Source organism: Pinus tabuliformis, chromosome 5_2 (assembly GCF_031772625.1).
Source record: "Pinus tabuliformis cultivar Carrire ecotype Pingquan chromosome 5_2, CPIR1, whole genome shotgun sequence".
NCBI lineage: Eukaryota > Viridiplantae > Streptophyta > Pinopsida > Pinales > Pinaceae > Pinus > Pinus tabuliformis.
In genome coordinates this window covers 840,174,970-840,188,843 of record NC_142306.1, presented here as the reverse complement: position 1 = coordinate 840,188,843, position 13,874 = coordinate 840,174,970, and the positions used below count along the sequence as shown (strand labels likewise).

The following is a 13,874-nucleotide window of genomic DNA, read 5'->3' as shown; positions in this document are numbered from 1 at the left end:
GCATTCTCTGTTGGGTGAGCCATTTCTGGCACCCAGATTGTATTCTGAAATTGCTTAATAATAAAACCCTCAGATAGCTGCATTGGTTTTCCCCCATTGGGTTTTTCCGGGGACATCAGTCCAAAAACAATGGTGTCACTTGTATGCTTGTTTTTCCTTCAGTTGATGATCTGTATGTGTTGAGCATGTACTTGTATTTATTTTCAGTATTTACATGGTAAATAACTTGTTAATTAACAGAACAAGTAGGCAGAAATAAATCAGAAAGTGCATGAAGGATTTCTAACAGATAGACTTAGAAATTCCAACAAGAGGGTAGTATTCTCATTCCCTGGTTGCTTGAGCAACTTGAAGGGAACTAGAAGCAGCACTTTTTGAAACCATGCCTATTGCAAAAAAAAAAAAAAACCTAGTTGTTGCAAAAATCAGTAAATAAAATTAATATATTTACTCAGAAAAGTAAAAAAAAAACATGGCTGCTGCAAAAAACAACAAATAAAATTAATAAATCTACTAAAAAACCAACACTTAAAAAACCCTCATTGCTGAAAAACCAAAAAAAAAAAAACTCTTGGGAAGAAAAAACAGCACTTTGAAAAGTCATGCAAGTTACAAAATAAATAAATAAATAACACTCACAAAAAACCTATGTTGCCCACAATTGTCCTCTTGCTGACAATGACGCCAAAGCTTGATCCCAACACTCCAAGTAAAAAATAAAACACTCACTGCCACTGTAGGAAGCTCCTGTAGTTGTAAAATGTGTGAGAAATGAGTGAAGCAAGTGCTTTTTTATAGAAAGGAACTGGTTGTTGGGTTTTTAGATGTTTCTTTTTTATTCACAAATTTTTTTTTATAATAAAAACTTCTTTTAGAAAATTATGTTCCAGCAAATAATTGATCTTTTAAGTCAAGTTTAGCAAGAAATTGGGCCCCACAAACAGGTTGGCCACGTGCGGGATCCACAAAACGCCTTAAAAGAGGCCAACATGTCATGGAAAAGGGTCGAAACGCGACAGAAACACTGAGTCTTGTACCGTATGGCATCCCCAAATCGGGGGATGCCATACGGTGTGGCACCTATCGTTTCAATCGAATTTTGGCCGTGTTTTGGCATTTCAGGTACCAGTATGGCCCGAAACACCAGGTTCCTAGATGTTTCGTGCAACATAGGTTCCAAGACACCTCCTACACCCAAGAAATTGGATCACTTTGTACCATTTTTTATGATTCTTCAAGATGACATACCCAGACCCAACTTGCCCCCAGGTCAACCTTGATACCAATTAATGGATAGTAGTTGATTCAGAGTCCAGATGAGGATGGTCTCACCATGAGATACTAGGAAGGGTTTGTTGCACCTAAGAATCCCTTAACGCTGGAGAAGAGGAAGCCACTTTGAGCAATTGGAGACCCATGGAGACCACTTAGTGGTGCCCAACTAGATCTTGGAAACCCACATGAGGCAACAAAGTGAATTTGAGGGCTAACCCTCAAATTATAGATTTGACATGCTTCTACAACACCCTGGACACCTCATAAACCTTGGAGATGCCATTTGGAGCATATCTATTGCATGACATCAACCCTAGAGAGCTCACGACATGGCCCCATGGGTGAATGTATCATTCTCCCCTAGTCAAATCAACATGCCCCCATGGGATAATGTCCACTTGATGTTGCAAAAACATCAATAACACTAGCCTATGTTATTTTTGCTAACTTGAATTATCTATGTTGTCGCACCTTAAATCTTGTTTGGAGTTTGATACATCATGATAAGTTGTGGCGCTATACATAGAAATTCATCCACACTATCTCAAGATCCATGACAATATGTGTGAAAATTCTTTGAAATGTAGCAACTGGAATTTATTCTTCTAATTGATTAATTATGCAGTTTATTTTGTTACAAAAAAATAACGAATAAACCACACTGAAATTTCTTCACAATAAAATTATAGCAGAAAATAAAAACTAGAATTGAGAGATATAGAGCACACACACAATAAAAATGGCACCATTATTTTGGGACAAATATCCACAGAAGAAAAAAAATAAAAAATAAAAAAAATAAAAATAAAAATAAAAAAATGTGGGAAAACTGGTACAGCAGATAACGGTTTTATTATTATTCTTTAGCAACAAAATCTCAAAGTACAAATTTGGATGCCTACTGGCAATCCTCTCCAAAAAAATCATTGGCAAAATTATGAAGGGAATTTTTCCCTTCTCCACAAGCAATCCAACAACAATCTAGCCACTTGAACTAGTTATCCAAGACCCGTGCGCAGGCCTCTGCGTAGCCTATAACTCGCACTCCCTGAATCTGCCTATGATCAAGACGTCTTCCCTGTTGCTACCTTTGGAAGAGATTCTCTGGCCCTCTGGAAATTATTCCAGCCTTCAGCACCTAAATCAATCTTCCCTCTAGCTGAATCGAACTGCCTTCTTGAGGCTCTACACAAGCCCCCGCACAGCCTCTTGTGGAATAACTTGACCTCCTCTAGCTGACTCTTCCGGCACTGTAAACCTCCACTAGAATCTCTGTTGTTGCTCCTCTGCCTTTGCTACTAATCTCTAGGTCGAATTCTCTTCCGGTTTGAATCTCTGCACTCTGGGAAATTCAGTCTACCTAGATCACCGACTAACTCAATATATCTATCTCCAACCCATGGTCCTGCTCTTATAATCTCTCATTGGTGAACCAACGGCTATGATTAGATCTCCATCAACAGCTAAGATCATCTCAAATTCAATCCGTGTGAGTTTTTAGAGCATTCTCACATTTCTCAATAAATTCCTTTCAATTAATCTATTTTCCTAAGTTAGACTTGGCATTTTTTAATTATCGATCAATTAATTTAATTGAATTGTTTCTGTGTTTTCTCCCGAAACTTTTTCTGGGTTCTGGAGATCTTGTGTTTCTTAACCTCTCTGACCAAAGTCGAGACTATAACACACGTCTGATGCTACAAAAACTAACACTCCCTCTTAGCGAGGAAGGTGTTCTCTCCCATAACATATTTCCTCACGCTGTCTCTGATTATCTTTCTACCTTGGACTGAGTTCTCAAATAATATCAGTTCGTGGGGGTTTCCTCTGCAAAAACAAGTTGCATCTCTTTTTTTCTGGGCGTGCTATTTCTTCAACACGGGCTTATACTATTTTCTCAGCGTGTCAAGTACTCCCTCTTATTTCTGAAGAAAGATTTCTTATATTCAGATTGCAGCATATGGCTGAGTGAGTATGTGGGTAACATTCTTGAAAGCTGGGCCACTATCTTCATTTCTGGGCAGCGTATCTTTGTGGAAAAGAACTGGAATGTTCACTGTGCAGTTATACTTGTGCTAACAGCCCTAAGGTTGAAATTCACGAAGGTAAGATGCAGGAAACCTCTACGGCTCTATGATTAGAAATGAAATTTCTGCTTTTGCATAATTGCCCTACAGACAGAAATTTCTAGACAGTTATTTGGTTACTGCTACGTAGCTCTTGAGGTTCTTCCCAGAGCTTCAGCTCTTCCATTTTTTTTAGTTTACTTAGGACTTGATACAACAAAGCATTCTAATGATTTGGTGAGGAAATAATCATTTCTGATATATGTGATAGATATCAGTGGGATAGTGATCCATGCCTAATCCCTATTCAGATACATATTTAGTGCAAGAGTCAATCCTATATGGCCATGTCTTCTAATCTCAAAATCTCCATATCGCGCCTCTATTGTGGATGATATTCTAAAATTGTAGTACAAAGACAGTAGTTTATTCAAGTGTGACTTGTAATTCATTCAGTCACATATTTGAAACATAGCAACACAAACATGAATAATTGGATAACATAAAAGGAAAATGATTGAATACGAACAAAAGAAAAAAATTTGCTTTGTTAAAGATTGAAGTTGGCCTTTCCATGAATGATATTATGGATGATTTCTAAAATTGTAGTACAAAGACAGTAATTTATTCACGTGATAACTTGTAATTCATTCAGTCACATATTTGAAACATAGCACCACAAACATGACTGATTGGAAAACATAAAAGGAAAATGATTGAATACCAGCAAAAGAAAAAAGTTTACTTTGTTAAAGATTGAAGCTGGCCTTTTAATGAATCTGGAGCGACTTCAAGGAGGGGCTGTGAAACACAAAAAACAAAAAAAGTGTGTCAATTAATTTCTGAGAAAAGGGCGCATGATAGCTTATAAACATTTCTTTAGCAATAGTGAAAAAATAAGTGAACAAAATTCATTTCTAAAGCGAGTACAAGTCCTATAAAACAAGATGTTTGAATGGAAAAATAGACACAATTCGAGATGGACAGGCACAAATATCAAATAGATGCACTGGATAGAGGCACGATTTTTAAGTAACACATTGCACAGACAGTGGCACAAATTTTGAGACAGTCAAGAGGTGAAATCCTAAGGCACAAAGAAATATGTAAAATAAAGGCACAGACCCCAAGGTGTAGTGCACATTTTAAGGTGTAGGAGAGAAGGCCCAAATCCAAAGGCATAGAACAACAAAATGCACTGTGAATATTGTTGAAAAATGTAGCTATGGTCAGCGTTCATAATCCTTGATATATTTATAATACCATATAAAAACACGAAAGAAAAATAAATTTTAAATGAGAAGAAATAGAATTAAAAGAAAGGAAATCAACCAGAGTTACGGGTAGCACCCCCCCCCCCCGAACCCGCTCCCGAATCGCGCTACGGGAGGGAGTGGCTCCGGAGTGCTTCGGGAGTGCGCTCCCGAAAAAAATTTCCGCTCCCTGCCATTTTCGGGATCGCTATAGGGAGCGATCGCTCTGTCGCTCCCGGAGCGAAATTTTAAGCCCGGGAGCGATCGCTCCCTATCACTCCCGAACATTAAAAAATCGTTCCGGGAACGTTTCGGGCGGCGCCGGGAGCGATCCGGCGAAAAAAAAAAAAAAAATCCGTGGACCCAAAAAAAATTAAATTTAAAAAAAAAAATGTTTTAAAAGCCCAATGGGCCTAAAAAAAATTCATTATCACTTCATTGAGTTGAATTTCTTGGAGAGAAAGAGCAAAGGAGCAAGCACCGAGGAGCGAGGAGTAAGCCTGCAAAGAGGTAAGTAACTTAGTAACTTAGTTAGTTTAGTTAGTTTAATTTAGTTAGGTAGTAATTTAGTTAATTTAATTTAGTTTATTTAGTTTATTTAGTTTTAAAATCATGAATTTAAATTAAATTAATTAATCCCAATAAATTAAATTAATTTGCAGATTCAAAACCCTACAAACATCAAACACCATGGACCTGGCTATATTTCTTGGCATTTTCCTCTTCCTTGGTCCCTTTTATGGTTATTATGGTGTTGGAGAATAGGAAACGGAGGGGCCAAACTGAAGAGGGGGATGAAGAAGCTGGAGAAAGTCGAATTGATGAAAACCCCGGTGAGAAGGAGCTGGAGGAGGGTGAACATGACCCTCAAAAAACTAAACAAGACCAAACCCCATCGTGGAAATATGTTAACAGGGCTGAAACAGGGAGAGGGGGTGGAACCACTAAACTTCATTACCCCCATTGCAACAATGATTACACAGGTTCATACACCCGTGCTAGAAGACACCTCTGCGGGAAAAGGCCATGGGATGGAGACAAACAAATAGGAATCAAAACTTGTCCAGCGGTGTCAGCAACGGATAGAGCCAAATACATAAGGGAAGAGGAGGAAGCCCAATACAAATCAAAAAAATCAAGGGGTTTCTTTGAACCAAGCTCACAATCACAAAGAACTCCTTCAGCATCCTCCCAAGGCAGTGGATATGGAGGCACAGGGTCATCATCTTTAAGACGTAGAACCATATCAAATTTCCTTGATAAGGGGTGTAGGAATGATGTGGATTCAAAGGTTTACAGGTTTCTCTATGCATGTGGGGTACCATTCAATGTTCTTCGCTCACCTTATTGGCACGAAATGGTTTCTGCCATAAATGATGCCCCTAAAGGATACAAGAGCCCTGGGTATGACAAGGTAAGAACCATTGGCCTTGATCATGAAAAAGAAAAAATATCACATTCTTTGAATAGAATGACAAGTTCTTGGACTGACCATGGGGTGTCCATTGTATCTAATGGATGGACAAATATAAAAGGCAAGCCATTGATAAGTGTTCTTGTTGTGTCTGTTAGTGGTCCCATCTTTCGAACTGCACATGATTACTCAGACAAGTTCAAGACCGCCATCAACATTGCATAAGCATTACTTGAAACAATTGACCGTATTGGGCCATACAATGTCAGCCAAGTCATCACTGATAATGCTCCTAATTGTAAGGCAGCGGGAGCAATTATTGAGGATAAATACCCCAACATATTTTGGTCTACATGTTTGGTTCACACATTGAACCTTCTAATGCATGATGTTGTCAAAAAAAAAATGCACAATACCAATGGATTGGTGATTTGTACAAGAAAGCCAAACAAATAATAATATTTATTACAAATCATACCAATACCCATGGCCTTTTCCGCAGTCACTCGAGATTGGAGTTGTTGAAGATTGCGAAGACCAAATTTGGTAGCTATTACCTCACCTTCAGGCGCCTTTTGAAGGTAAGAGAGTCATTGGCTAGCATGGTATCAAGTCCACATTGGCAGGTATTAAAGGAAAGGGCTACAAATGCAGCTGACAGGCGAGGTTTTGAACTGGTGGAGGAGGCCGCTCTTGATGGTCAGTTTTGGACAAGTGTGAGGCAAGTATTGGATTTCACCAAGCCCATTTATCACATGATTCAGTTTGCAGATACAGACAAACCAATGATTGGCGAGGTGTATGAGCAGATGGATACCATGTTGGGGGAAATAAAAGATATTTTTCATAACAGAGATCCCGACTTGTACAATTTGATTCATGATTGTGTGTGTGAACGGTGGAATAGACTTAATCTTCCACTACATTGCTTGGCGTATATCCTTACGCCAAAATACTACTCTACATCTTGGTTGGGCCAACCTGCACCAAGGGGTGGGGTTAGGACCAAACCCCATTTAGATGCATAGGTAACTAGAGGATATTTGGAAGCATTAGAAAAGTTGGTACCTGACAGGGAGGAATGTGCAGTTGTGCGCCTTGAAATAGGCAGATACTTCAGTGGCACTGGTTTGTATGGTAACTTCCATGCAATGGACGACAGAGATAGATTTGATACTCTCACATGGTGGAAAACATATGGCGACCAGGGACTTTTGCCAAAATTGGCAAAAAAGGTTCTTTCACAGGTTGTAAATACTTCTTCTACAGAGAGGTGTTGGAGCACCTACAGCTACATACATAATGTGAAAAGAAACAGACTCAATGAAAACCGAGCAGAAAGCTTGGTTTATGTGCACTACAACTTGAGGTTGTTGAGTCATTACTGTGATCGGACTTATGAGGATCCCACATATAAAATTTGGGACAATCACCCAGAGGATGACAATTTGAAGGATAGCATTCTACATCTTGAAGAACTGGAAGAGGAACTTGTAAGGGATGAAGATGAAGCAGCTGCAGCAGCCATGCCACCTCCACCTCCACCATCCAGTGGTAGTGCTCGAAGTCCGAGTCTTGTTCCTTTGTTGTCGCCACCTCCATCTACACCCTCACGTGGAGGTTCTAGTTCTGGTCGTCGGTCTGTGCGAGAGACTCCTAGAAGACCACCACGACCTGCTCATACTCCTGGAGACTCTCGTGGCAAGGGCTAGATGTAGATTTACAGTTTACTTGTCTTTTTTAGTTTCTATTAGACTTTAGTTTTCATAACTGTTGAGTTTTGAGTCCTTGACTCTTGACTCTTGACTCTTTCATATCATAATGATATTTTTTGTAAACAATATATCACTGTGACAATGAAAATTTGAAGTTTGAAGTTGGGCCTTGTCAATTATAACTCATTGGTAATGATTGTGAATTATGAATATGATGCTTCGTGAAAGACTAAAGTTGTTTCATTTCATTTCATTATTCATGTTTCATTTTATAAATTTATAACATTTCATATCATGTTAACAGTTAGAACTAGAAGTTAGGACTTAGAATCTAAGATATTACTTCTTGTAATAGTTAAACTTAGTTACTTAGCTTACAAGTACAACTTTGGTGATCAATGATGATAAATGTTATTGAATTTTCAATTTTGAAAGCTTGAAGTTGAAACCTTAAGATTGAATTTGATGAATCATGATTCACGAGACTCAATATGTTGCAGTTGTAATATGTATTTTACTAACTTGTGGACATGGTTGATGACGATTATAATTTCTAGATGATTGATGTGATATGGTTCAATGATCAATCTATGTTTTTTTATGTTTTTATGTCTAATTCATCATTCTACATGTTTTTGTTGACATATATGTATCAAAAATTAAAAAATATAAAAAATATATATATTTTTTAAAAATTGCTCCCGGATTCGCTCCCAAACCGGCAGCTTTTGAAAATGGTCGCTCCCGCTCCCGTTTTCGCTCCCGCTCCCGCTCCCAAGCAACATTGAAATCAACAAAACCAACTAAAATTAAAATCCTTAAAAATAGCTCATACTCGCGTCAATAATAGATTTACCATCAGTTACTACCCACCATAATTTAAGCAAGTATTTGCATAAAGGACGGAACAGTGACAAGATGCAAATAAATATACATACCAGGAGTTATTGTCTACCATTGTTTATGTGATCTTCAACACTTTAACAAATATGAGTAAAAATGTAAATGTGCAGACTTATTAGAATTTAATTTACAAAAAGACGTGATTTAATTTAAGAGACATGTCTCTTGGGTATCTTGGGTATAAAATACACTTGAAATTTTTCATTTTATATACACACTTATCACTCACATATCTCTCTCACACACATTGTGATATCTACTTTATTTTCATGGTTATTAATTGAATTTCTAAAGTGTGATTGCTTGATGAAATAAAAGAACTATAATATATATATTCACAAGTAATTACCATAGTTTAGAAATAAAGTACTTATATCAACTGTACTGAAAAATCAACAAATAGAATTACAGATATTTGTTCATCTTGTAAGTTTTCTTTTAAATTTTATGCAACACATTTATTACACAATTGTTTTATGCAGTAATGCTAGCATGGACAAAATATATTTTGTATCAGGTCTACAATTATTTGGTGTGACAATGGCAGCATCAAGTTTGTGCAGTGTTGGGTTGAGGCAGTAACAAGCAATCAATAAATAGATCTATGTGGAGGTCATTTTAAATCCATGGCATTCTGAGGAGAGTCAACTATTATCAATGCTTGGTATTTTGAAATAGAATGGCGATGATTGCTAATCTCCCTAATCTTATGCTCAACCCTTCCCAAGAATTTAATAGCCATAATTTAAAATATGGAAGAAGAGAATGATTGTGGATTTCTAGTTCACATGTTTTCTTGAGGAGCGGCAAGAAGAATTCGATGCAGAGAATAGAAAATTAAACATTCCAATAAGAGGAGTGGAGAAGAAAAATCCCTAAAATTTTTGCCATCACTTCCTAAAAATTAGCAATTTGTTGTTGAGATTTGTAGCTTGGAAGGTACTCCAAACCCTAGGCTTGAGGGTTGTGGAGGAGTTGGCACACAAGTGTGGCTTGGGGGCGTGGAACCCAAGCATGTGGGCTTTGCACCCAAGTATATGGGTGTGAATCCATGAGGATTTTTGGACATTTGATGATTTCAGGTGATAGAGGATCTCGAGAGCAACTGGGAGCATCGAAAATCACTCAAATCTGAGGTCTACAACTTGAGATAGGAATTTTTGAAGCTACTATGTGGTTTTGGTCAAAGTTGGCTAGGCGCTTAGAGACCTTGTGACAAGATGTCAAGCCCACACATGTGATTTGATGGAACCCTTGTATTGTGTATAAATATAAGGTGGAGGAGAGTCATTTAAGACATCCAAGAAGCATCTTTCATAGCCTACACATCAAGAAAGGCAGCGCAAGTGCAGGACGCGTGATTGTAGGACGCGCGAGTGCAGGAACACAAAAATGCAGGAACGCGAGTGCAAGTAGCACGAGTGAGGGTTGAGTATGTAGCAGAATTCACCAAGGTGACGCAGAAGTTGCGCAGGGCTAGGTATGTATTGTATTGATGTGTTAAGGTTGAATTGATGCTAGTGGATGGTGTCCTAGGAGGGGACAACTTGGAAGTCTGTTAGCCGCCAAGAGGAATGGTTTCCTAAGTGGTTGGATGCCCTAACCAGGAGCAAATGCTACAGCAAGGATTGGTCACTCGAACTCCACTGGAGGGCAACGTGAGAGTGGACCAAGTGTGGATAGTGGATTGGGCATTTATGGAATGTTTGAGGGCAACATGATAGTGCCAAAGTTGGAGCCTAGTGTGCACCATCTTCATGGACTTAGGTGGTTCCCAGAGTAGCAGAAGATGAGCTCAAGGGTTTGATCAACCAGGAGCAGTGTGTGCAACCCTAGACTTGTCTTGTGGAGAAGGGCATCTACAGTAGATGATGGGCATTCCTCCTAGCCCATGTTCATTGTGAGAGATGGGCATCTTGTAGTGATAGGTGGCAGCCCTCTGTGCCCTATGTTAGTCTTCATTGGAGCAGTGCAGAAAGACTATAGTGGGTTGAAGTCCTTGAGTAGCTGAGGAGCAGCAGTGGACAGTTGAGAGTTGTTTTCAAGTGGAGCTGTGAACAACTCAACAAGAGTCTCGATGTGTTGTACCCTTGATGGACTAAGGCACAACTAGTGAGCAAATTGGATAGTCAAGGTTCAGTGGTCAAATGGACTTGGATCATTGATAGAGGCAGTGTTGCAGATCAGGAGTCGATGGATCGGGCAGGTACAGGGTATTACAGAGAGGAGCTGAGAGAGCACACTACATCAACCAGATGGTCAGATTATCTTGTTGAGAGTAGATTGGTGGTCATCAGGACAGACACCAAGCCCTAGTTGTTGTACACCTTGTATCAGTGGATGTATGAGGGCCCTTATCCCTGGTACAAGAGCCCTAGACTGTTGTATTATTCAGTTGGATTAATATAATGAAGTTGGGTTATTGTACAAAATTGTGTAAAAAGTTATGTATATTTTGTGCACTAGTAGATTTACTATTGTTTATATTCTACTGTGCAAAGTAGCTTCGTTGTGATTCTTGTTTTGGTAGCTTCAGTGATTTAAGATTCTATCCTAGGCACCAGGATCATGGAAAAACAACATGGTATTAGAGCGTGTTTGAGCTACTTTGAGAGATAGTGAATCAGAGTGTGCACGGCGAAGCAACTCAGAGGGAGTTGTGGGTGTCTAGATCATGGAGCAGAAGGTTCAACTGAAGACATGGAGATGTGTTCTTGACTGGCTTGGCAGAGATATTGGTTGGGAATTCTAGTGGATTGGTTGTGAGCCTGGGGAACAACAGTTTGTTGTACGCCAGATTGTTGACAATGGACTTCCGTTGATTTGCCATGGATCATTGGGACAGCCCGAGGGTTGCTTTAGCATGGACGAGTTTGGTTTGATCAAGATTGCTTCATGTGCTGGACTATAGGTTGGCAAGCTAGAGTCTTCATTGGAACGTGATGTTGAATATTCGAGATTGGAGGGATTTGCACAAGTGGCATTTGTGTTGATTTGGGGTAGCATCGGATGTGCTCTAGCCACAAAATTTGGTGGAGAGGTTGGGGCACATGAGATCTCCAATACCCAGAAAGGGTTTGGGCAGATTCTAAACAGTTTGAGAAATATTAAAATAATTAATATTTTTAATGGAGTCCCTAAGTCTAAACTTAGGGAAATTAAAATATTAATGTGGATTAATATAAAACTGTATTAGAATGGTCCAAAAGACATCGATCAAGCTAGATCTAATCTTAAACGTTGATTAGAGACTTAATCTAGGTCGTTTATATGTCAATGAGAAAAGTATAAGAGGAGGCTTGAGGGTCACTTGGAGAGAACACCAGATGATTAGTCATTCTATTCTCTAGAGCGGGGTTTGCTAAGAGAGATAGAATCAGTGATCGAAGTTGCAGCTGAGGGGCAGTGAGTACAGAGAGACAGAGATAGTGTCGGGAGATCAGCGCAGGAGCTAAAGAGAGTGACACGTTAGAAACCCTCCATGCACTTTACTGATTTATTCCTACCTACTTGTTATGTTACTTAACAAGTTATTTACAATGTAAATACTAAAAATAAACACTAATGCATGCTCAACATATTACAGTTCATCAATTGAAGGAAACATAAACAAGCACACAAAATGACACCGTTATTTTTGGACCAATGTCCCCAGAAAAGCCCAATGCAAGAAAACCGATACAGTTATCTAAAGTTTTTCTTATTAAGCAATTTCAGAGTATAATCTAGGTGCCAAATCCGGCTTACCCAACAAAGAATGCCCTTGGCAGCAGTACCTCTCAGTCTGAGACAAATGTCCAGGCTGAAATCCCAGATAAACCCTCCGGCAACTCCTCAACTTCAATCTGCCCCAGAAACACCAGCGTCTGCCTTTCTGGACTGTGTCAGCCTCTCTCTGCCCAGCGTTGGCCCTGCGTCACCCTGAATGGGCCTGCGTCAGCCTCAGGAGGCCTTGCGTCAACCTTCTGGCCCTCTGCGTTAGCAACGCTGACCTCTCTGAAGCACTGCGCAGCTCCTGGCTGCCTCTGCGTGGCTCTGCGCGAGCCCTGGCTGGTTCTCCGTCACTCTTTCTGGCTCCTGCGTCGATCTCCCAACACTATCTCTGTTTCTTTGTCTCTTTGTACTAACTACCCCTCAGTTGTAACTTTGATCATTGATTCTATCTCTCTTAGCAAACCCCGCTCTAGAAAATAGAATGATTGATCATCTAGTGTTCTCTCCAAGTGACCCTCAAGCCTCCTCTTACACTTTTCTCATTGACATATCAACGGCCGAGATTAAGTCCCTAATCAATGGCTAAGATTAGATCTGGCTTGATCCATGTCTTTTGGGCCATTCTAACATAGTTTTATATCAATCCACATTAATATTTTAATTTCCCTAAGTTTAGACTTAGGGACTCCATTAAAAATATTAATTATTTTAATATTTCTCAAACTGTTTAGAATCTGTCCAAACCCTTTCTGGGTATTGGAGATCTCATGTGCCCCAACCTCTCCAACAAATTTCGTGGCTAGAGCACATCCGATGCTACCCCAAATCAACACTCCCTCTTAGCAAGGACTGTGCTCTAGCAATACTCCTCACTAAGTATCACCTTGATCATCCGGCATCAGTCCTTGTGCTAATGCTAGGCCGGCTACCCATCATCCTCTACATTGTTGCATCCTGTACTGCTGCCCATGGCTCTGCCACTACCACTGCTGCATCTGTATGACAACTCCCTCTGTAACCATGCTGCTGCTCATGGCTCTGTATGGCTCTGTCACTACCGCTGCTGCATCTGCACTGCATCTCCTGTCATCACACTGCATTGTGTTGCCCACTGCTGCACTGCAACTCAGTTATTGAGTAGTAAGTAACTGATCTCCCAACTCTGACCTCTCTGTTGGGCTAGAGACACCCACTAATTTCGAAGCTCCCTCTGTCGCTAACAAGTGCTCCCTCTCTGACCTCTGTGTTGCTGCAACAATTCCCTGCATCTCGCACCGTTGCACACCTCTCTGTGCCATCCTACACTAGTGCAACACTCCCGTGCCTCTCGCATTGCTGCAGCCTGCTAGCCGCGCCCTGTCCTGGGAATCCTGCACTGTAGCTCTCTCTGTTGCTCCATCCGCATCCGTCTCTACTGACATCCGCCAGTACAGCTACTCCTCTTCGGGGCTCCCGTAGAAAGGTATAATCCAAGAGGCTGGGTACCTCGAGGAGCCTACCCCTCATCACCTATAGTCCATCTGACTACAACTTG

General features: G+C 40.0%; 1 protein-coding gene across 1 annotated transcript in view; it reads right to left on the bottom strand.

Moving 5' to 3' along the window:
* Positions 1 to 13,874, bottom strand: part of LOC149161942 (cytosolic endo-beta-N-acetylglucosaminidase 1-like) — a 210,865-nt gene that overhangs the window by 135,562 nt on the left and 61,429 nt on the right. The window contains exon 2 of the mRNA XM_089437086.1: positions 4,087 to 4,142. The gene's annotated coding sequence lies outside the window, so the exon portion shown is untranslated. The remainder of the gene's footprint in view (positions 1 to 4,086; positions 4,143 to 13,874) is intronic.